Source organism: Cygnus atratus, chromosome 1, assembly GCF_013377495.2.
Source record: "Cygnus atratus isolate AKBS03 ecotype Queensland, Australia chromosome 1, CAtr_DNAZoo_HiC_assembly, whole genome shotgun sequence".
NCBI classification, from domain to species: Eukaryota; Metazoa; Chordata; class Aves; order Anseriformes; family Anatidae; genus Cygnus; species Cygnus atratus.
In genome coordinates, this window is record NC_066362.1 from 126,840,208 (window position 1) to 126,864,196 (window position 23,989).

A 23,989-nucleotide genomic window follows, 5' to 3' on the forward strand; every position below is an offset into this window, starting at 1 on the left:
GCAGGGGCCGGTGGAACCCCACCCCTTGTTATCACATGTGATGTGGTCTGGAAAAGACTTGGAGAGAGGCTATTGCAAGTTAGTGGCCTTTTGCTGAAGCAATTAGTATGAGGGAGATCACAATTGTCTGATTGGCAAGCAACAGCCAAGTTCTCAACAAAGTAAACAAAACTGAAGAAACAGAGCAGTCTGCAGTCTTCCCTTTAATTTGACGGAGAAGAGGTAAAAACTGGCAAGATGAAACAGGATTGTCACAGAAAGGGAGACTTACAAAATAGCTTAATACGGCAGGCCTGGGAATTTATAATCAAAACTCTGCTTGCCAGTAAATGTTTTAACTCAAGATACATACTTATTTTATAATTATAATTCTGTTCAATTCTACCACAGTTAACCGTCCCTTATTTCAGAGACAAGAAGTACCTGCTTCTAGCTGTGTTAATGAACACCTTTGTGTGCTGGCCCAAGAGTATTTCCCATGTGGTGGATCTGAAGTCATGCCAGATCCACAAAAAAACCCCTCTATTCCAGTGTCAGCTGTGGGACTACACCTGAGCCTCCCTTTCAAGGTATTAAAATGCCAGTATGTGTATCAGAGGAGAGCAATTGCACTGTGTATTCTCTGGTATGAATTGTTCGAGGGACTTGGGTGTATTGCTGAGGCTAAGGACCATATAATCCCTTTTTTTTGGCTAAAAAAAGGAGCTGGAGAGCCAGCTCCACAGGCACCAGCCACTTCTTTAACAGGTCAAACTTGTGCCAAACCTTGAAGGTACTTGCTCTTTCAGACTGAGAGAAAGGCTGGTGTGGCAAAAAGCATGTATCTTTCCCCAAGTATTTCCATTGCTCTCATGAAAGACATGGCTTCTCTCTCAAAAACTTGCCTTGAAATACTTCTGTTTTTATCAGCAAGTCAAGGCTACATTTTCATTGAAGTTTAAGCTGTCTCACCACAATGTTCTGCCACATACTTGGCACACAGAAATACAAAGATGTGCAATAAGACAATCACATAAAATGCAAATACATAAACAAACAAATAAATAAATCCCTCAGTGATTTTATTTGTAAAGATTTGGATCCCAGAGTTTTGAAATACTGTAATTCCAGTATTGTATTTACTCTCCTAACCCTGTCTTCCCTTCCAGTTACACTAAGATTTTAATTTTGGCTAGACTGTGCTTTCTTGTATATGGGTTCAAGGTACATACTTCCTGTACCTTCTGCCTTGCACAAAAGCTGGTCACAGTTCTGGACTTCTGTGCAGCAAGCATTTATACACGAGCTTAATTTTGCAGACTTCAGTTGCATTTCATTCCTAGTCTTTTTGTTGTGTAAGGGATGCTGTATAATAGCATCTTCTAGAAAGATATGATGTATACAGTTAATATTGCTTTGGGACCTTTTAAATTACTTTCTTTAGATATAAAATTTAAATCACAGAATCACAGAATGGTTTGGGCTGGAAGGGACCTTAAAGACCACCTGGTTCCAACCCCCCTGCCCTGGGCAGGGACACCTCCCACCAGACCAGGTTGCCCAAAGCCCCATCCAGCCTGGCCTTGAGCACTTCCAGGGATGGGGCATCCACAGCTTCTCTTGGCAGCCTCTCCCAGTGCCTCACCACCCTCACAGTAAAAAATGTCTTCCTTATATCCAGTCTTATACCCTTCCCTTCCCTTCCCTTCCCTTCCCTTCCCTTCCCTTCCCTTCCCTTCCCTTCCCTTCCCTTCCCTTCCCTTCCCTTCCCTTCCCTTCCCTTCCCTTCCCTTCCCTTCCCTTCCCTTCCCTTCCCTTCCCTTCCCTTCCCTTCCCTCTTTTCTTTTCCTTCCCTTTTATTAAGCTGCAGAAAGAACTTGGCCCAAGCATGATATATAGTTGGACATAATAGGAAATTAACACATTTTGAATAAGGAAATGGAAGCCATAAGAAAGAGCAAGCTTTTGTTTACACAGTTTAGGTGAAGACATATGTAGGATTGTAGCTAAGGTGACTTGGTATTTCCCAGTGTTTTCATTTTTCATTTTTTTCCTGCTGTCAGTTTCTTACATAACCTCTTTCTTTGAGAAGCTGAAATGGAATTTTTCATGGTAGGCCTTTTCCTCAAGTTGAACTTTGTGGAGAAATTTTCAGGTGAAATGGCTGAATTTCAGGTGAAACCTGAGAATTGATGTCAAAAGAATACATTGCTTTGCCCAGAACTTCCCAACAAACAGAAGGGTTTATTCATATGCTTTGTTTTGAGGATGTGAGAATATTACAAGTGGGGTCATTGCTTCAGGGTGTCTCATTTTCCCCAGGGCAATCCACACCACTCTGACACAGTGGCAACAGTTCCTGGATCCTCAATGGAAATGTAGGAGCATGATAGGTATATTCTTCAAGAGCATGGTCTGCACTGAACATACTCCATCCACACACACTATATGTGTGGAGCTTCAAATGCATCCTAACAGGATGACCGAGCAAGTCTTCTCAGGACTGAAGATCACCTCTTTCCAGTGATCACCCCAGAGGGAAGGTAACAGCCTTTTATTGTTGCCTGCTATTTTGTTTGTTCTGGAAATCAAAATCTCTGCTGTAGATCTGAAGGCACAAACTTTATTGGTGATGCAGTTTAGCAACCTGTGTGGCTCTATGACATCACAACATCCAGTTTTCAATATTTTTTCCTCTCTCGCTCTTTTGTTTATTTATTTATTTATGTTACCACATTTAAAACAAGTTAAATGAACTTGCAGCTTTCAGCCAAGTGTTCCAGGCACTACCAGACAAAAAGTTACCTCTCCAACTTCAATTCAATCACCTTTTGCATAAATGGTACAATACAATTTTGTATTGCTATAATGATGTACCTTTTTTAGACTTCACCTTTCTCTGCAGAACAATTGCTTAATGGGAGATTTCGCTCTAGTTGCTGTGGTGGGGATTTTGTACAAGGCCTGAAATGAGCAAGTGCTCATATGCTGAAATAATCATAAAAAAACAAAACAAAACAAAACAGCAACACTTCTAGCTAACTAATCAAAGTCCAGACTCCTCTTAGGGAGACTTGAGTCTTCTTTTTATGCTCTTTTATGCCTACCAACATACTTTGCTGAATTAAACTATATGCATATATAGTACATTTCACTGAAAACAGTTCTTCAAAGTTTATAACAAGCACCGTACCAAAATTTACAGCAGATATATCAGTTTGCATTAAGAAACTGTTTGGAAAATTCATATTAACCACAGAGTTTTTTATACAGCGGCATGTAAGACTTCTGAAAACCTTCTGAGAATACTTAATATTGGAATATTTCTGTTTGTTGCTCTCGATTGTGTGAACTTGAGAATTTTTTTGCTTTAAATATTTTGTGAATTAGGTATCCAAACAAATAATTAATTCCCTGTATATTGGAAAAGTGAGAGAGGAGAAACTTTAAAGTGCATTGGAGCATTAAAATTATAAAACTAAGGATTGCATCCCAAACAAGCAGACAGACCCTGTAATTAATAAACTCCATCTCCAAACCAATAATAACTCAAGAAATTTGAAAGTGCACAATTAATAGCTTCAAGGCAATTCAGCTTGAGTAAGTGAAGCAAGGGTTGAGTTGTATGGATGCTAGACTTTCCTTCTGGGGTCTTCCAGATATTGGAGCTGGCTTGCAGTCACTCTGGTTTCAAACACAAGCCAGAGCAACTCAAGCTAGCCTGTGATGCTCACTGCATTTCAGCAGTGAATAGGATCTTATTCAACTTTCTAATGTTCCAAGAAACCTGTTTGAACACTTTCACCAGAATATGCAAAGATCTGTTTGAGGAAACACTCTTGGATAGCAAGGGTGATGCTTGATTTAGCATTCAAGTCTTTCATAGGTTGTTAGTTAAATAATTGGGTAGCCTATAAAAGCATTTCTTAATTTGGATTTGCTACTTTTTATCAAGTATTTCAGCTATGGCATATCTATTTTGAAATGATGGTACAGAATTTCTCAGTGAATACACAGTAAAAAAAACACTTTAACAAGGTTCTTCCTCTTTAGCAAACATTTGCTAATGGATTTCACAATAACAATTCATGCTTTTAGGATAAAATCACATTCAGGCTGAACATTCTATATTCTGCGTGGGAACACCAACAGTTTTCTGTCTTCATTAAAAATGGGTTGGACCAAAACTTCTTGGTATAGTTATTAAATCATATTACATGTTACGGTGTTGACAGGTCTGGACTTCTTCCAGAATGCTATTGATATAGAAGGCTGCATAATTTCTGACGCTGTCTTATTTGTGAACAATGCTCTTTGCTTGTTTTTTAGAGATTCAACTGTGTGACTGATTGCTTTATTTTTTGAACAGGATGTATTCATTTTACTACCTCGTATGCGTAATGTGGCAGGGTATCAAAATGACTATCTGAATAACCAAGACAAATGGGAAAAGTGAGTTGTTCAACTGTTCTAAACTTTGGGGATGGTTTAAAAATATTCCTCCTGGCTTGTCACTCCCTGATTCCATTCACTGCCTTCTTTCCTTTTGTCTGGGCAGCACTGTTTTTCCAGGCAGGAGTTAATACATGGCCCAAGAGACTTTTTAGCCAGTTAACCTCCCTCCATAACGTATATGCAGCCAAGAGAGGTCTCAGGAGTGAATGAGAAGTTGTTTCCTGCTAGTCCTTTGCATATACCCTAGGTTTAAAATAAATATAATTTTAAAACCATCTCTTTTTGCACTTCTGTGCAAAAGAATTTCTAGTTGAATCCATTCCATAAAACTTTATTTTTGGAGAAAGTTCTGGTGAATCCCATGGACGAAGCAAGACCCATCACAATGTTGCTCATTGTTAAGTCCTGATTAACTTTCCCACTCTACTGATGACTCACTTTCTTTCCAGCATGTGCAAATATTTAGTTTCTCTCTTTCATGCAGCACGTTCTGTAGAGCCCATTGCTGTAGTATCCAAGCGATTTTTCAACATCAACAATAATATTACCAGTACAGTAGAGCTTTTGTGACATCCTTCTTTTAAGGGTCTCAGACTGCTCATCTCAGCAATCAGATGAGGCAACTAAGTGCTATTCTGTTGTTTTTCACAGAGTGAGAACACTGGGGCATAGCACTGTGAAATCTCTTGCTGCAGGTCTGTGGCTGAAGTAATATAAAAAATCAGAGGTAATATAAAACATCCAAGCATATTCTAGACAGAGCTGAGGTCTGCAATCCTGGTGAAGATAGCTTCATGAGACCTATTTATGGTCATAAATTTGATACTGCCAAAAGTAAAACAGTTGGGGTAAATTTTTTGAAGTCTGTGGTTAATCTAATGCAGGTTTTCCAGCAGTTCAACCATATCCATGAATAAATTTAAAAGAAGATGCTTTTTTTAAATTTAAAAGATGCTTTGCCTTTGTTAAGAAATTCTTGAAACCTTTTCCTTTTAAATTCTCCATGGTCCTCCTGATTTGGACCAGGAACTTCAAATTTGGCAGAGGACAGCTTATGTGATGGGGGCACAAGTTTGGATGTTCCCATTAACATCTACCTAAATATGCTCTTATTTAAAAAACAAAAACAAAAAAAAAAAGGAGGAGAAGGAGGAGGAAAATTAGAAACCGCACAAGCTTAGTGGAATCTAAATGCAATTTTTAGCTGCTGAACTCTCCAAAGATGGCACTCTTGTTGGGCAAGGTCCACCTTCCTGCAGCTATTAAAAGTGCTGCTTGGGTTGTGTGTGTACCATTGATGCAGGTTAACAAATGTGGTTATACCCTGACAGATTTTCCCAAGCTGCTCAGGTGTAGCTGTCTGCTGGATCTGAGGGCAGGGAATCTGCCTCCCTTTATACTCTGAGTTTTCCAGGATATAGAAAAAAGGGGTTTGAATGAGAAGGGATAGAAAACAGATCAGGATGGTGGAACAGAAGGGTGAAATAACAAATTAGGTCAAAAACAGTTTTAGGAGGACAAAGCTGTACAATAGGAGATCGGGATGTGAAAAAAAAATTGTGGATGAGAAAGGGAATAAGAAGACTGGAACTAGCTAATTAAAGAGACTGTGAGCCAAGGGAAAGGAACAGAATGCATCTGTCTAGTGAGAGTCAACTATTGTTCAAAAATTATGTCCTCTCTTGACATGAGGAATCAGAGTCTTTCTGCCCTTGAAAGTCCACATTCAAAATCTTTTAAACAAAGCTTCTCTAGGCTGGCTAATGTGAAGCTCACCCTTGATGAGGCTGTTGGAAACAGACAGCACGTCACTCTCCAGCTTGATTAGTAAAGCAGACATCCAGTGGTCTTTTGTTTACTTTATGCTCTTCAGTCAGCTTTCAAAGATGGCAAGATACTCTTAACACAATCCTTCCTTACAGAAGCCTAGAGGAGGAGTCTTTCAAAGTCAAATCACCTTCTGGTCCCTCGGTCACTACACTTGGACACCATGGCCATGAAGTCTCCCTTACTCCAGTTCCGTGCAGCCCCTCAGTCTGCCTTTTCATTTCTACTAGCTTCCATGTCTCTGTCATCTTTTCCAGTTGTCTATGCACAGGTCATTGTATTTAGGCTTCAAGAGGACCCCTATTTTTCCCAGAACAGGGCTGATCTGCAAATAACCTTTCTCCACCTGCCTGATCCTAAGAATGACAAATTAACATAATTTTGCATTTCTTGAAGTTTTCCCTGGAAGATCAAAACACCAATGTATACACTGAACTTCAAATGCAAACAGAAACAGGCAAAATAGCCCTTCTCCAGAGAAAGGCTTTTTTTTTTTTCTTTTTCTACAATCAGTGGCTTCTAAGCTGATTTTTTTCTAAAATCAATATGAAATTGCATCCCAGCCATCAAAAACACTTCTGCCATGTCCCCCCCGTTCTCTAATTTGTAATAAACAAATAAAAACAAAACAAAACAAACAACAAACAAACAAAGAAAAAAATCACCCCACACAAAACAAGGTATTTAACACTATAACACTGTAACTTCTATTGCTGATGTCAAGGATAAGTCCTTGTTTCAGTTAACTAGGAACAAGCCCAAACCCCGTCTCAGAAGAAATCACTTATTTGCTCTCTGGAATCAGTCACGGCTCCCACCACCTTGCTGCCTGGCAGAAAGCCTTCCTCATTGTCTAATGACCACTGGGCATTTCTTCCTGTCCAGGCCCCTACAAAGAACATGCTGTAATCTTTTGATACGCAGGACGTGTATATCGTGGCGCTGTTAAGGCACTGTGGTTTATATTTTCACTGTGTATTTGGGTGGGGAATGCTTTGTTGTTATTCAGTCATCTTGAAATCACTCTTAATGCACGCCAAGTTAACCAAAGATGCAAACAAAAGCATTCATTCACAGAATCGGAGCAGGCAATGCCACTTAAAAGGTTTACGAAAGACAAAGGAAGGGAAGAGAGAAAGAGTTCACTTCATCTGTTTGAAGTATGGGATGGCTGAACTAATCTAGCAGCTCACGCCTCGGCACTTGTGGTGAGGGAGGGCCTCAGGTAGGCACTCAGATCCCTCTCCTTTCTGGGAACATTTCTGGCTTGCCAATGGTCTGATAGTTAATGCACAGACAAGGCATTGCATACCTGTATTCAAGCTGCCAAAGATGCAGAATGCTTTTCCATCATCCTTGTCTTCAGCATCTTCTCAGTCTGACATGCAGGAGACCATAGGCAGGCAAACAGCTGCTGTCTCACGATGCCACTCTTCCTGGAGGCAAAGGGGTCTCCCCCTTAATGCCTGAGTGCTCCTCTTGCTCTTGTAACCCTTCTAACCCGTGGATTGCAATAGCTGCACCTGGCCAGGCACTAGGCACTATTTATTTATCCCTCCACACATTTCCCAATGGCAGTAAAACAGGTGAGCTTTGATGTGGAGGAGAGTATGCTTTGAGGCAGGGAATTACAGGAGACAATGTGCTTCATGCTGAAGGCAGCTCCCATATGTGGCAATCCTGGTTCAGTCCATGGGCCACATGGCTCAGTTTTCTATCTCCAGCAGGAGCCAGAAGCAGACTGTTTTGAAGAATAACAACATGGCAAGCTATTTTCTCTCCTACCTCCAGTACTCAGCTCACCTTCATTTGCACCTCAAGTGATTTCCTGAGCCTTGGAATCACTTGAAATCAAATGTTTTCCTTGGTGTCTAATACCCCCAGAGCAGATCTCTTTTCCAGATACTTGGTCCATCACTCCTAAATCCACATAAACTTCATGTGCCTACACAGAGTTCATGTGTGGTGCTGAAAAAGCCAGTGACCCAACCCTTCCCGTGCTACAATGGGCTGAACGTATATTGGAATATATATCTGCATATAGATGTTGGCCCATAATGTCACTCTGGCACCCAAAAAAGTGTATGTCATGACTTCTCTGCTACGGCTGCAGGTTGAATGTGTTGCATACCAATACTTGTTGATTATTATACCAGTTGTTGATTGTTATACCAACTTGAACCACTCTTGAATGAATGAACTGAGTTTTCTGAGCACTCATCTATATAAACCTAAAGTGACCTACTTACCACAAAGGGACATTTTTAAAACAGATTTGCATTCGTGAAGTGCTCACAGTGATAAATGCAAGAAAATTTTACATAGGAGACCTATTTTTAGAAGGCTGAGAGCATGTAGTTAAATACGTTATCGCAACACCTTCCTCCAGGAAGCCGGGTAAAGGTTGTACAGACTACCATAATCTGTTGTACTCAATGCAACCTTAATACTTGCTCCTTCAATATTCCCCTGAGTATTTAATTAGTAACAGAGATGAGTTCAAGCTAAAGGATCCTGGTCTGGATCCAGTGTATCTAAAATCTGAGGTAGCTCAGATGCAGGATTTCTTAATAAGAATTGTCAGAAATACTGTGTTCCTCTCCATCAGCATATCTGAAGTAAAAGATGACTTCAAGAGTCAAAATAAAAGTCCACTGGTGCCATCAGAAGGGTGCATGCTAGTTCTGGAATTCAACAGAATAAATTCAGTTTATAAATAACAGTATAAACTCAATTCTGCTGCCATTTTTTAATTAAAAGCATTAACATTTCTGTGTTTGGCCTCTTCCTTAGGACTGGCCTGCACTTAGAGTGAAGCATCCCAGGAGCATGAGGCAATTCAGTAGTATCAATAGCATGTCCTTTCTGCTCCTTGATGGCTCTTTTCTCAGAAATAAAGTTGCATTAGGATGAGCCTGTTGACCTCTGCTGTTCAGCAAAACACTGAGAAGTTGAGTTGCCATTTGGATGTCTGAGCTTGGTTGTTACTGTGATTCACAGTTGGACTTGTGGGAGCACTTGGCAAAAGATGCTTTTTCTCCCATCCCAACCTATGCTGCTTGACTTATCTTAGTGCTCTGTCCTGCTCCAGTCCCTTGTGTACTCCGTAGCATGGGGTGCTCGGGGACTGCTGTTCTAGTGCACCCCTAAAATTGACCCAGAAGCGTGTATCCCTTGACACCTTCTGAAGACACTGATGCACGAGAACATGAATATTTTAGAAGCACTTTTTGTTTTGTTGTTCCTTCAGTGTGAACCTAGTCCCACTTTCTGTACAAGGTTTGTGAATATAAAATTAATAAATCTCTAAAATATTAGAGATTTATGACAACATGTTATTAAGTGTTCAACAGATAAACATGTTGCTTATTACCATGGTATATAACCCTCAGGTTTATATATTCTCTGGTATGGTGCTTTAACAATCTAGAATGTATGACTGTTGAATCTATTACTTACTCTGTTATAAAATGAATATTAATATAAATTGTAACCTAAATGCCTCATTACTTGGACATGGAAGTCCTAACTAAAAACCACACTGCAAAAGCAAATAACTCATTCCAGAAGAATTGGAGAATAATGTGCATTGGCTCTAAGAATATAAATGAATTTACATATCTAAGAACAGGTCTGATTTTTTCAGGCTTGGCCCAGTGTCACCATTGTCTCTATATTCTGGCTTTTTGAAAATTACTAAACAATTGCAACACCAGCAACAGACTGTACAAAGGCATTTTCTCTTTTATATTTCATTAGCATGCCAATAAACAGCTGAAATTGAGCCTACAGCATACGGTCAAGTACACTTCAAGTCAACAGCAAAGAAGCTTTGTTTGCACTTAACTAAGCCATTGAGCTGTGTGTCTACAAAGATGAGCTAATATTTTCAAGTCCAAGTTGCAATTTGTAGTACCTTATTTTAAGAGTGAGAGATCTAAACAAGGCCTGATGTTCAAGAAATTCATCAAGTGTTCAAGCACTTCCAAAAGTCAGGCCGTTCTGACATGCAGGGCATTTGAGTCATATAATAAATCCTTGAAATTTCTTAGTAATTTTAATGTTCTGATAGTGATGTTAATTTGATGGTTTAATATTTTAACAGCTGTGATTGCTGTTCAAGAGTCCGCTTAATCAGGGACAAAGCCATCAAAGTAAAATGTCAAACCAAAAAAGAACTGAATAATTTGAGGCTGACAAGTTCTTTGTGGTGGTAATGAACCCACAGGATTCATTAGACAGCATTTGTAGAGTACCCCTAATTCTAGAACATACATCTGAATCTCGCAAGTTTTCCTGAAATTCATGTATAGCATAACAGAAGAAGCTTCCTGTTGCACAAAGAGATACAAATCTAGACTCCTGGGGGCACAGAAACCTTCTTGTTAAAGGACAGTAATACACAGTTTTTGTATTGTTATTTTCTTGTATAAGTAATTTCAGGGAAGCTATGTTTGTTGGTGTTCATCAGTGTGAAGTGGTAAGTGTATTTCTGAAAAAAGAGCTGTAACAGAAGAAATAACAGAAATGAATGACATTAATTTTGCAGTAAGGATTCCTCAAAGGATAGTTCAACATAATTTTGTTTAGACCTACCACTCATCTTCGCTGTCACTTGTGGGAAGTCATTAAGAGTTTTGCAGTTAATTTTCCCACCTGCCCACAGAGCGAGAAAATATTTGTCCGTATGTGGGAAATGTCTTGAGATCTCTATATGAAAAAGGATTGTTCACATGCATATAATTAATTTTTATTCCAGTGTATGCTAGAATTTTCTCCACAGCTGCTTCCGTGTCAACTTTTTCATTTACTGTTATGGGTTGCTTTGTCTTTGGCTCTGGTCTGCAAGGTGTGTTGCTAACAATGCTCAGTATGTTGCTGGGCGATTAATGTGCCTCTATCAGTGGAGTCACGTATGCAAGGTTGGCTCCTATAAGCAGTGGTTTGCAGGACAAAGTCATGACCTTGGAGTTCAACCTCCATCCTTCTCAGACGCCTTCCTATAGAATATGTGCAACTCTGCTCTAAGCAAATAGCACCTACGTTTCCCTCTGGTCTGTCCAGCGCCTAGCCAAAGCACCGTATGACTCTAGGAAATCTGTCAAGTTTGCCTCCAGCCAAGCTTACTTTGAAAGACCCCTCTGGAGTTCACTTGCACAGATGCAGCCTGGAGCACAGAGGAGGGTTAACAACACACTTACCCAAGCTCTCAGTGTGGCTCTGTGTAGGAATCTGAGTAACTCCCCTGTGTCAGGGGCGGGTCAGGCTGGGTGTTAGGAAAATGTTCTTCACTGACAGGGTGGTTGGGCACTGGGACAGGCTCCCCAGGGCAGTGTTCATGGCACCGAGCCTGATGGACTTCAAGAAGTGTTTGGGCAATGCTCTCAGACACATAGTGTGATTTTTGGGTGGTCCTGTGTGGAGCTAGGAGTTGGACCAGATGATTTATGTGGGTCCCTTCCAACCCGGGATATTCCATGGTCCTATGATTGTGTGATAAACTGCAGTGAAAGGTACATACTGAGAAACGGCAGGAGTTACTGCAGGTGGGAGAAATTAAAGAAGGAGAAACCATCACTGTTCTTTAAATACTGTACATTTATATAAGCAGCCAATTGCAGTTAGTGGAAAGATATGAATGATTTCAACAAGCTTTGGATTGGATCCTACTTATTTTGTAACTTTTAGTACAATGCTTTTACTAGTACAAAGTAAACTGGTTTAAGTATTTCCTGTGACTCATTGAAAAGTAAATGAATTATTTAATACAACTGCTATGTTCATTTCAACGGATACAGTCTAACACTAGTCTAAATACACAAGCAGAATTATGTAAATCACTATTCGGCTAGAAGCAACTGATAAGATAATTGCTAAAATACCATTAGCAGGAAAGCACTCTGTGTGGAAAACCAGTGTTGGATTGATGCTTATTTAACTGCTGTGTGCTTTCGTTTCTGGAACTTTGCTCCTTATTCTTACCTGTTTAATTTAAATAATGAGATGCTGTGTGCTTTTCTTTGTCATAGAGAATATTATCGTATGCTGTACTCGATACACAGGTAAGTGCTTGAGATGTAGTAACTCTGTCACTGAAAGTAAGAACTTACTAAGGTAAAAGTATGTTCCACAGTTAAAACACAGAAGATTCATTGAATTTGAGTACCTTCTACCACAATTACACAATAATCCTGAAATAAGAAAATGTCCCAAAAGCCCTTTCAAACAAGCTACAAAGCCATTCTGGGAACCCAAACTGACAATAAATTCTCTGGATAATTACAATGGAAAATTGAAATTCTTTTCTTTGTTATCCTGCAGGCATAACATAATTAGGTATAAAAGAAGTCACTTTGATTGTAGCTGGCTACTACATAGAGCAAAAATAGAAAGTCTAGACCATTTTAATTTAGACTTTATATTTCATATAGGGAACCACAGAATTGCTTTTGGTGAAATAACAAAGTGCAGTGAAAGTTCTTAAAATGCAGGTAAATTTTAAATCAACAAAAAGCTCTTCCTGTGATAGCTAATATAAGTGAAATCTGAGCCACTAAAAACCTAGAAAAAATGTCAAGGTCATTGCCAATAGCTTTGATTAGCAATGAAAAAAGGGACACAAGAACAAGCTAATGGTTTGAGGACATTAAATATTAAAAAGGAGCTATTGATTTAAAGGTGCTATCTCTAAAACTAAATAGCAGTTGCTACTGGCCAAATGGTACACTGTGTATTTCTGACACTCTGTATGTGTCCACCAGCTTATTAGTATTTATTAGGTGTTCCCAGTTGCCTTGTAAATGTTACTGTTCTGTTTTGGTTGGTGTTGCTTTCTTAGTCCAGTTTTACAAACTTAATAACATAAGAACAAAAACAATCTGACCCTTTCACAAATCATTACACACACTATGTTTCTGTGTTTAGGACTATGTAGAAAAGACAGCAAACAGCAGACATCTTTATGTTCCAGTTCCCAAGAAGAGGTATCAATGCACCAATATAACCTCACTGCAAGGACATGCACCTGTGAGCTGCAAATACACATAACTTTGCTGAACACTGGAGAATTCTCCAGAAACACAGACCACAGGAGAAGGGAAGTCCACCCAAGAGATTGGATATCCCTTTCACTGTATTTAGGGGTGGGACTGCAGAAATAGGGAAAAAATGAAGACATGAGGACTCCTTAACTCTTGAACTTAACTCTAGAACCAGTCCTCCTCTGCTCCATCCCCAAATAACTTTTAGTTTTTCAGCAGACATGTAAGCCTACAAGACTTCACTGTTGGCTTGTACAACAGATTCATATGCCAGGGACAATTGCTCATCATCAGAGGATGGCCTGATCTTTCCAACTGTAAGCTTTACCCAGAGAGTCATTCAGATGTGCACTTCTTGCCCGGATCAGCACAGTGCCTGCTTGTCCTGCAGCCTTGTGTCTCTCCTCCGGGCGGTTACAAAAGGAACACCGAAGTGAAAGCCACCTTTCTGATAGACTGAGCCTCTTTTTCACCATGGGGGGGCATAAACTCTGTCAGCGATATCTGTGGGGCTTAATTCTTTGCACAGCTGTGGAAGAACTAAGGAAAATCCACTTTTATGCTTGAGGAAGCTAGAAAGCCTGTGAAAAGTATAGATTAAACAAACTCCAGCAAAGTGCCAATCCTATTCGTCACTGGCTACATAAACTGATGAAGCTGTCATCAGCTTCAGTAAGTTGTACAAGTTGTACTAAGTTAGGTGTTGCAGGAAAACAGCTCAGACATTGAGCTAGTCACTGTGAGGTTGTGACCCTGATGCTTTTAGTCAAAATAAAAGAGGTATAGATTTAATGTGAATTGAAACGAAAACTTTAGTAATTACAACGTAATAGAACAGCATAATCATGTTGTTTTTTAATTAAAATAGTACGTTTTTCAAATGAATATTATTTGCATTAAAGGTAAAGTGTACCATTAAAGGTAAAGTGTACTATTTATCTGTGCCCCTAATGAAAATACCAGCAGTGTTCATTGACACTGATGCAAGGATGACCTAAAACTGCACTATAAAATCAGACCACTACGATGGATACTGCAGCCAGCTAGCATCTTATTTTACCAGCAGGTGTAGATCTACATGCCATAGCCTCCTACACACACAAACGATTGTTCCTAAATTGTCTGTAACCTACTTTAAGAATCATCTGATGTAACCATTAAAAACGTCACATAGAGTAGATACTTTTATTAGTCTTGATAATTACACTAGAAACATCATGGAAGAACTACTGGTAAGAGAAAATCAGGTGTTACAGCTGGAGCATACTAGTAAATCCATGGCAGTTATTTCATAACCAGAAAATGCAGATACCTCACAGAAGACCATAGATATTGATTTTGTGCAATCTCAGAATCCATCACAATGAGATGATCTATACTGTAACAGAAATATAATTCACTTTCAGCATCAGTGCCCCTTCAGTTTTCATGAATGAAGGAAACATGCATGAGCGAGGGATGGAAGACACGGAGGAGTATAAGTTGATCTCCGTCATGTTTTCATACAGCTGGGCCAGAGCAGACATCACTCTTGGTTCAAGTGCGTGCTTTCCTCGGCCAAATAACCTATGATGCCATTTAGACAGAGAAGCTGTGACCCAGTGTCTTAGCAATAACAACACAGCCCAATATTTGTAAGGCTTATGACCATGCGGGCCCCAATGCCCATTGTTGTTGGCTGGCTACTTCTGCAGGCAGCTGGTGGGGCAGCACCTCCATCATCCCACAAAACCTAGTCTGTAAATCTCTGCTGCCAAAGGAAACAAAACATTTGGGTCCTCCTCTTTTAATTCAAAATCTGACTGTGAAAGAATTTTTTTCCATGTCAGATAAGGTTCAAACAAAAGATTTTTATCTTTCTTCTGCTTACATGTAAAACTGCAATTCATAACTCTTATTCTACCACATATAGCTGTAAACAAAAAATAACAAGTAAACAACATGGGCTCATATAGTATTATCTGCAGTATTATCTAGAATAGGTGAAGCCTTTTGGATGTACTAAGTAAAAAGCAGGGTTTTTGTTTGCGGTTTTTTGTTTGTGTGTTTGAATCTTGCAGTAAGCAACATACTTACCTTCTTGCAAAAATATTGAGTGCCTGTAGTACCCCGAGTGACATAGATGGAAGTTTGAGTGGTTTTCTACCAAAACACACAATCGGATAGTGAGAACACATAGCTTAGAGATCAGATTTATCTGTGCACTATCATTACATATTGATGAAAAAGAAAAGTGAAAGGATTACATTTGGTTTGCCTTAGAAACAAAAATCCACAAATTTTATGCTCCACTTAAGTAAAGATGTAAACATTAGTCAAGGAATGTGCAGATTTTGTGCTAGCTTCTTGCTAGCACAAGGTCCCATAGACTTGTACCTGTTTAGATTCATCAGGTGGTCTTGAACCCGCTCTTCACTTACAGTGGGTGGGACTTTGATCCCCCAGCCTCCATCTATGGGTTCAGGGAAATGAAAGACTTGGGAAGCCCGTCCACCAGCGCAGAGAGAGGCAAAGCAGTTGCCGAGTACCTCAGCCTTCTCCATGTCTGTCGTTACCAATTACTCAGATATAGAAACTCACCCCTAAGATAAGAAATTAGCCACCCATAATCACTTACACACTACTATTTTCACCCCTCAGTCTATTTTCACAAATGTTAAAGGCGCATGGTGGCCCTCGGGGACTCCTCCTGTCACCCCAGCGCAGCAGCCCGAAGGAAGCTGGGTCCTCTCTTGTGCTCTTCCTCGAGGCTCTGTGCAGAAGGGATGCCACCTCTCGCACAAGGGCTGGGGGATGGGAAGGAAGCACTCTCACAACGCCTGAGAATTGGCAACACGGTTCTTTATTGCCGGGACATCCTGCAGGTGAGCCTGCGGGATGTCTGTGGTGTTTGGTGGCTCCAAGCTAGTGCTGGGGATGGAGCCTGCGCGACGAGTAGGGAGCTCGCTGGGCACTCCTACGATGCTGTTGGTGCGCTCTGATGGCAGGGAGCAGAGGCATGCCGGGGTAGTCGTGGGTCTGGTCTGGCCGAGGTGGATCCAATTCCATTGGTTCCTCCACATCTTTTGGTGCATCCATCTCCACGGGCTCCACAGTGTTTGGCAGAAGGACAAGCCAGTCCTTGCCCGGGACTGCCCACACAGGATGCCTTCCATCTGGAATGCTTTCCGGCCGGGGTGCCGAGCCAGGGGGTCGCCCAGTCCCACGCCGAGGTCCCATGCCACTCTCCGGTTGATTTTCATGCATGGGTTCGACGCTGCCGTATGGTTTACGGCCATGGCTGGGTGCCACGCTGCATTCTGGACGATAGGCACGCCTCTCCTCCCCGCGGCTGTCCAGCTGACGCTCCTGCCTTCGCCCCACGCCACCGTTGCGGCATTGGGAAGGCCCAGGCCCCCTGTCACTGTACGGCTGAGGGGGCGGCCTGTTCCCTGCGTCGTTGCGGTGCCAGTGGTACCGCCTGTAAGTGTCTGTGGGCTGTGCGCCAGAGGTCCCTTGGGCACTGGTGTCTTTTGTGCCGCAGGCGCTATCCCTCTGCCCTTGACACGTCTCCTTCTTGTTGGGTGCACTCCTTCTCGGTGCTTCCTTGGACTGCATCGCTGTCCTCACACCAAGGAGGCCTGCTGCTCGCCTTGCTGCTTTGGCTCTCCTTCGTGCCACACAAGTTGGCTGTCAGAGGGCCTAGCAGCTCAGCGAATGGTGGGCCAGCTGCAGGGGTCCTGTTTTATAGGGCCCACAGCAAAGGTGCGGCAGTGGTGGCCACTGTGACCTCAGCAAGCCTCTGTGATGGAGTGGCCCATGTGTGGCCAAAGGCAGCTGTGTTGGGGGCGGCCTGGAAGATGCCCTCACGTGGAAGGAGGAGGAGGGTTGGGGGGCTGAGAGCCCCTTTTCTCGGGCTGTCTCCCCTGGGCCATTTGGCTTACCAGAGAGGCTGCCCCTCAGCCACAGGGACTGCCCTCCACCTCCCATCCTGTGCCCTGGGTTTATTTTTAAAACTGTTTTTTAAGTAATTAAAATTAATTTATGGAAAAGAATAGAAGCAAGATGCATCTTCAGCCCTAATTCCCATGTGCGCTTTGTGCTCTGAGTGAACAATTTCTTCCTCACATCACATCTAATCTAAAGCTCCCCTCCATTTGTTCAAAGCCATTATTCCTTGTTCCATTGCTATACTTCCTGACAGAGTCCCTCTCCAGCTTTCTTTTAGGCCACTGTTATGGGTTAGGTTAGGTGGCAAAACTGCAGGACCTTGCAAATTGCAACCTTATCTACCTTGTTCCATGTGACGTTTTACAGCTCAGGCTCTAGCCTCTCATGAGTGTAACACAGAATCACAGAATCATTCAGGTTGGAAAAGACCTCCAAGATCATCTTGTCCAACCATCCCCCTACTGCCAATATCACCCACTGAACCATGTCCCTAAGCACCACGTCCAACCTTTCCCTGAACAACCCCAGGGACGGTGTCTACCAGGATCCCCAGTACCTTTTCTGCAAACATCACTTCCAGCCATCTGGCTTCCAGCATCTACCAGTACACGAGATTTCTCCTCTCCAGGTACAGGTCTCAGCACTTGCTTTTGTGGAACTGCACGATGTTCCTGTCAGCTCATTTCTCCAGCCTGCCATACTGAGATTATTTAATTTCCATCATGATCAAAATTTATTATTGCTGAAGAGTCACTGCAAAACACATGAATTACTTAACATGCTTTAAAGCTGTCTCTTAAGTACAGGAAGATGTCTTAAATGGGCTTCTAACATTTTACTGTTATTCTATAAGATACATGAACATGAAGGCAGGTATCATCAGTCTTAAAGACATATTTTGAAGAATTAATTTAAGAATTCTTTGAGAATTTGATCTCCAGAAGTACAAAACATTCTTGCCTCCAAAAATGGTAATAAGGATAGCTAATTCCTTGCTAGATAAGACTAGGGCTAGCTTTGTGACTCAAGGTCACACAGGCTATGTACATTTGGATGTCTGGACCAGCTCTGCATCTTCCTCCTCTCCCATGCCCTTTGTCAGACCTTGCTGTGTGTAGTCCTGCCAGGAGAATTATAGTACTCAGTTTTGAGAAAAGCAAATCCCTCTCTTCATTAGTGGAACAAACCTGCATGGGGAAAGCTCCGTGCAAACTTAAACTTAACTAAGCATGTGTGAAGTCAGATTGTGACAGGGCTTCAACAGAAATGGAAGAGAGACATAGCTGACAGTCACCACTACATTCATGGTATTGTAATACTAAGTTTTCCTTTCTGCTCTGGGCCCACCTAACCTACATGGTAAACAGAGTCAACAAGAAAGTAAGCTATAATGCATATGGCATGAAAATCACAAAGACAGATGCATTGGTGAACCGCACCCCCTTAAGGTCACTGCCTTTTCTCAGAGGAGATGCCTCCTCGGAGGCATCATCATCATCGGAGATGGCTTGTTTGGCAGGGTTTGGAATAGTAAAACAGTTTATGTTTTTCTGCAATTTGGGTACCTTAACACTGCCTTCTGTAATTGGCAGAATTTCACTGATACCTTCCAGATAGGCATATCATGTACAGACTGTGTGTTTCTGGGTAAGGCTGTGGGTGGTACCGTACCCTTGTGGACTGCATCTAGGAGATGGCAAGGACCCTAAACAATTGCACTCTATTCTCTTCTTATCTGTTTTGCTTGCTTCACCACTCACACTATGGACAGCGAGTCATTTTCAAGCTCTGAATATCTCATTTCAGTGTCATTGAAAGAGTAGAGTGGGAGCTAGACTCTAGTAGTCTCTCCAGTTCTTCTGGTCCCTTTTGCCAGAGATCACAATGGGAACCATGCTCACTGAATCACAGTCTACGTGGATAGGTTTGGTTGGGTGTCAGAGACCTAGCTGTTGAAATAACGTCAGTTCCTTTATTAATAACTCTAATGCATCCTTGTGCTGTTTATCCCAGTCCCATGATTTCCCTTTTCTAAGCAGATTGTATAAGGGACAGACAATGAGAGGAAAAACAGAGATATGTTTACACCAGTAACTTAAAGCTCCTGGAACTTGCTGTAACTCCTTTGTGCTAGAAGAACTCATAGAATCATAGAATATCCTGAGTTGGAAGGGACCCATAAGGATCATCAAGTCCAACTCCTGGCACAACACAGGTCTACCCAAAATTTTAGACCATGTGACCAAGTGCACAGTCCAAATGCTTCTTATACTCCAACAGGCTTGGTGCAGTGACTACTCCCCTGGGGAGCCTGTTCCAGTGCACAACAACCCTCTCGGTGAAGAACCTCTTCCTGATGTCTAGCCTAAACTTCCCCTGCCTCAGCTTGACACCATTCCTGTGGGTGCTATCACTGGTGACGAAAGAGAATAGATTGGTGCCTTTCCTTCCACTCCCTCTCGTGAGGAAGCTGTAGACCGTGATGTCTCCCCTCAGCCTCCTCTTTTCCAGGCTGAACAGGCCAAGTGACCTCAGCTGTTCCTCATATGTCTTCCCCTCTAGGCCCTTCACCATCTTCGTAGCCCTCCCCTGGACACTCTCCAACAGTTTCACGTCCTTTTTGTACTGTGGTGCCCAGAACTGCACACAGTACTCGAGGTGAGGCCGCACCAGCGCAGAGTAGAGCAGGACAATCACTTCCCTCGACCAACTAGTGATGCCATGCCTGATGCACCCCAGGATATGGTTGGCCCTCCTGGCTGCCAGGGCGCACTGCGGGCTCATATTCAACTTGCTGTCAACCACAACCCCCAGATCCCTCTCTGCGGGGCTGCTCTCCAGCTTCTCATTGCCCAGTCTGTACGTATAGCCAGGGTTGCCCCGTCCCAGGTGCAGGACCCGGCACTTGCTCTTGTTAAACTTCATGCAGTTGGTGATCGCCCAGCTCTCCAGTCTGTCCAGATCTCTCTGCAAGGCTTTTCCACCCTCATCCGAGTCCACAACTCCTCCAAGTTTGATGTCGTCGGCAAATTTGCTCAAAACACCTTCTAGTCCTACATCCAAATCGTTTATAAAAACATTGAAGAGGACTGGCCCTAAAATGGAGCCTTGGGGGACCCCACTAGTGACCATCTGCCAGCCTGATGTGGCCCCATTTACCACAACCCTTTGAGCCCTGCCTGACAGCCAATTGCTCACCCATTGTATGATGTTTTTGTTTAGCTGTACGCTGGACATTTTGTCCAGTAGGATCCTATGGGAAACTGTGTCAAAAGCTTTGCTGAAGTCCAAAAAGATCACATCAGATGGTTTCCCTTGATCGACTAGATGGGTGATCTTATCATAAAAGGAAATTTGTTAAACAGGACCTACCCCTTGTGAACCCATGTTGGCTGGGATCAATGACTGCATTGTCCCCCAGGTGCGCTTCAATAACTTCAAGGATAATCTTCTCCGTAATTTTACCAGGCACTGACGTGAGACTGACAGACCTGTAATTGCTAGGGTCTTCTTTCTTGCCTTTGTTGAAAATTGGTACAACGTTTGCCAGCTTCCAGTCTACTGGGACCTCTCCAGATTCCCAAGACCATTAAAAAATAATTGAGAGAGGTCCCGTGATGACGTCAGCCAGCTATTTAAGCACCCCGGGATGAATCCCACCCAGACCCATGGACTTGTATGGATCCAGGTGGAGCAGCAAATCCCGCACGTGTTCAGGGTAGGTTGGGAGTTTGTCATTCCCACCGTCATGGTCCTCCAGCTCAGGGCACCCTGGGTCCCGAAGCCCATCATCAGCGTTGAAGATGGATGCAAAGAAGGCATTAAACATCTCTGCTTTGCCTATGTCCTTGTCTGTGAGGTGACCTTCCCCATCAAGTAGTGGACCTATGTTTTCTTTGGTCCTCCTTTTTCTGTTCACATATCTAAAAAAAACTTTTTATTGTCTCCCACAGACCTGGCCAGCTTCAACTGTAATTGGGCTTTGGCCACACTAATTTTCTCCCTACAAACACGAACAGTGTCCCTGTATTCCTTCCATGTTGCCTGACCCTGCTTCAATAACCTCAAGGATAAATATCTTTCTGTATGGGAGAGAGAAATTTCTTTTCTTTTCTTTCCTTTCCTTTTTTTTTTTTTAACTTTATAATGCAGCATTGAGGTTATCTTAAAACAGCATTTCTTGACTGTTTGCCTATATATGTGTCCCATATTAGGATGTTGCTGAATAAGAAAGTCTAGACATATAGTAAAGAATCTAAAAGAGTGTTTAAAATGTTTATATATGCTAAAATGATTTCAAATACCAAGATTCTTATTAAATTCAGGGGGATTGCTCATGCACATAAAGTCATAGAGTGCCTAATATATTAATATTATGTCTTTAGTTTGCAACTTCTCAACTCAGGATTATGTTCCTTTGTTTTCTTGCATGCTTATTTTATACCCTAATGATGGTAGGAGTCTTTGTGGAGTGCTGAAATGCAAAATCAATATAATGCACTTAACAAAAATAAGCATAAATAGAAAATATTAATATAGTAGTGGATTAAAGTATTGGAGAATGTAGTGTAAGAAATACTCCACGCTAGCAGTGGTGTGGAAACAATGTACTATCTTTTAAGTCCATTAACTCTGTAAATATCTAGAATTCTACATGACATTTTGTGACTTCCTGTTTTCTTCCTGCGGCCTCTAAAATAATTTGCTTTTATATTTATCACTTATTATTTTTAATTCCAGGTATTTTTAGTATTCTTTCTCTCCTGGAAATGACATGACAGAATATACAATGTAGAAATCACTGAGGAAGCAATATACTTGCTTCAGCCTCACCTTTGTCGTCTCTAGTTCATTTGCAGTTGTGGCACAGAGACTGCTGTGATGACAGCAGATGTGGAGTGATCTCTTTAGGAATAAGATTAGAGGTAGTTTAGCATGGTATGTTAAAATGTGTGTGCATCTATAGTGGTATATGAAATGTTTTTTATTTTCACTTCGTATAAGTGTAAATGTGTTCCTGCCACTGTATCTTTTGCCCTGACTTTTAAATGAGGATGAAATTATGTGAATAAGAGGTTAACTGGGCTTCAGACAAAATATTCCATGAAGTACATGGAGTGGTATAGCGGTTTAGAGTTATACATATATCAGTGAGTGAAGCATGCACCCTGACCAGGAAATGAAGTAAATCAAAGTTTTGACTTTCCCACAGATAACTACATCAAAAATAAATAAATAAAAATATGATAATTTTCTCCTAGATTACTAGAGAAAATTGGTCAATGAAGTACCTGACACAGTGAATGGATAACTAATAGATGCACAGTGCAACTGTTGGTCCTGCACATACTTAATGGCAAATGAACTTCTCAAGAGGATGTGTACAAGGAAGGATACGCTGAGCTCTTCATCATGCTCTGTGGGCTGCCATTATTTATCACATAATGGTTGAGATTGCAGGGAGCTCTTCAGGTCACCTGGTCCAACTTCCCTGCTCAAGGGGGTATACCCAAAGCAGGCTGCCCAGGCCCACGTGCAGGTGGCTTTTGGAGATCTCTAAGGGCAGGGACTCCATAATCCCTCTGGGCAGCCTGTGCCAGGGCTCCATCACCCGCCCAGCATAGAAGTGCTGCCTGGTGCTCAGAGGGAGCCTCCTGGGCTCCAGTTTGTGCCCATTGCTGCTTGTCCTGGCACTGGGCACCACTGAAAAGAGCCTGGCTCTGTCCTCTTTGCACTCTCCCTTCAGGTATTCATAGACATTAACGACATTCCCCCTGAGCCTTCTCTTCTCCAGGCTGAGCAGTCCCAGCTCTCTCTGCCTCTCCTCACAGAGGTGCCCCAGTCCCTTGAACATCTTGGTGGCCCTACATTGTACTCTTTCTAGTGTGCCCAAGTCTCCTTTTGTTCTGGTGGCACATAACTGGACACAGTACTCCAGGTTTGGTCTCACCAATGCTGAGTAGAGGGAAAATTTGAGGTGAGGCTAATCCTATATATTCCCTTCCTACCTCAGGGGAGGCCTTTCCCCTGCCCCATGATGCGGAGCATATTCAGTATTTCCACCCGATGGAGTGGCACAGAGGAGCCAGCGTGTGACAGAGGAGCAAATCCCTCCTCAGTTCTGAGCGGCTCCGTCACTCATCTGCACCAACGTTCCCTCAACATTTCCCCAAGACACATTGCTGTTTCCAGTTGCCCTCACCACCACCGTGCCTCCCAGCAGGACTGGTGCAGCTCGGGGCAGAACCGTCTTCACATACAGGAACACGATCGAGGTGGCCATGACTGAACACACAGGAGTCCCTGCGTGCTGGAGGTGAGTCAGGCAGAGAGGCACACCTTTCCCTTTATCAGCTGTTCTTACCCTCCAGGGCCTGAAATGTTCATGAAAGCTTTTGTTTGGTTGCTTTCTTTTTTTTTTTTTTTTTTTTTTTTCACAGAAAAACTGATGGATGAACAAAGCATCTTGTGGAAAACACTTGCCATCCTTAAGGAAATTAGAAATTTTTCAGGATGCTGAAAGCCTAAACAATTATCTAGACTGGAAATATTCAGGTTTTGTGAGAAAGTATTTTTACTTTAAATAAGATTTTGTGAGTGATTTAGATATTCTGTCACACAGACCATCAGTTTTCTGTATGTACTAAATGCTGTAGAGAAGAAAAAATATGGAAGAAAACAGTATGTTGGACCCAGAAGGAATTCACCTAAAAAAAAGAGGAAATAATCTTTGTGTGTGTACCCGTCTCTAATAAATA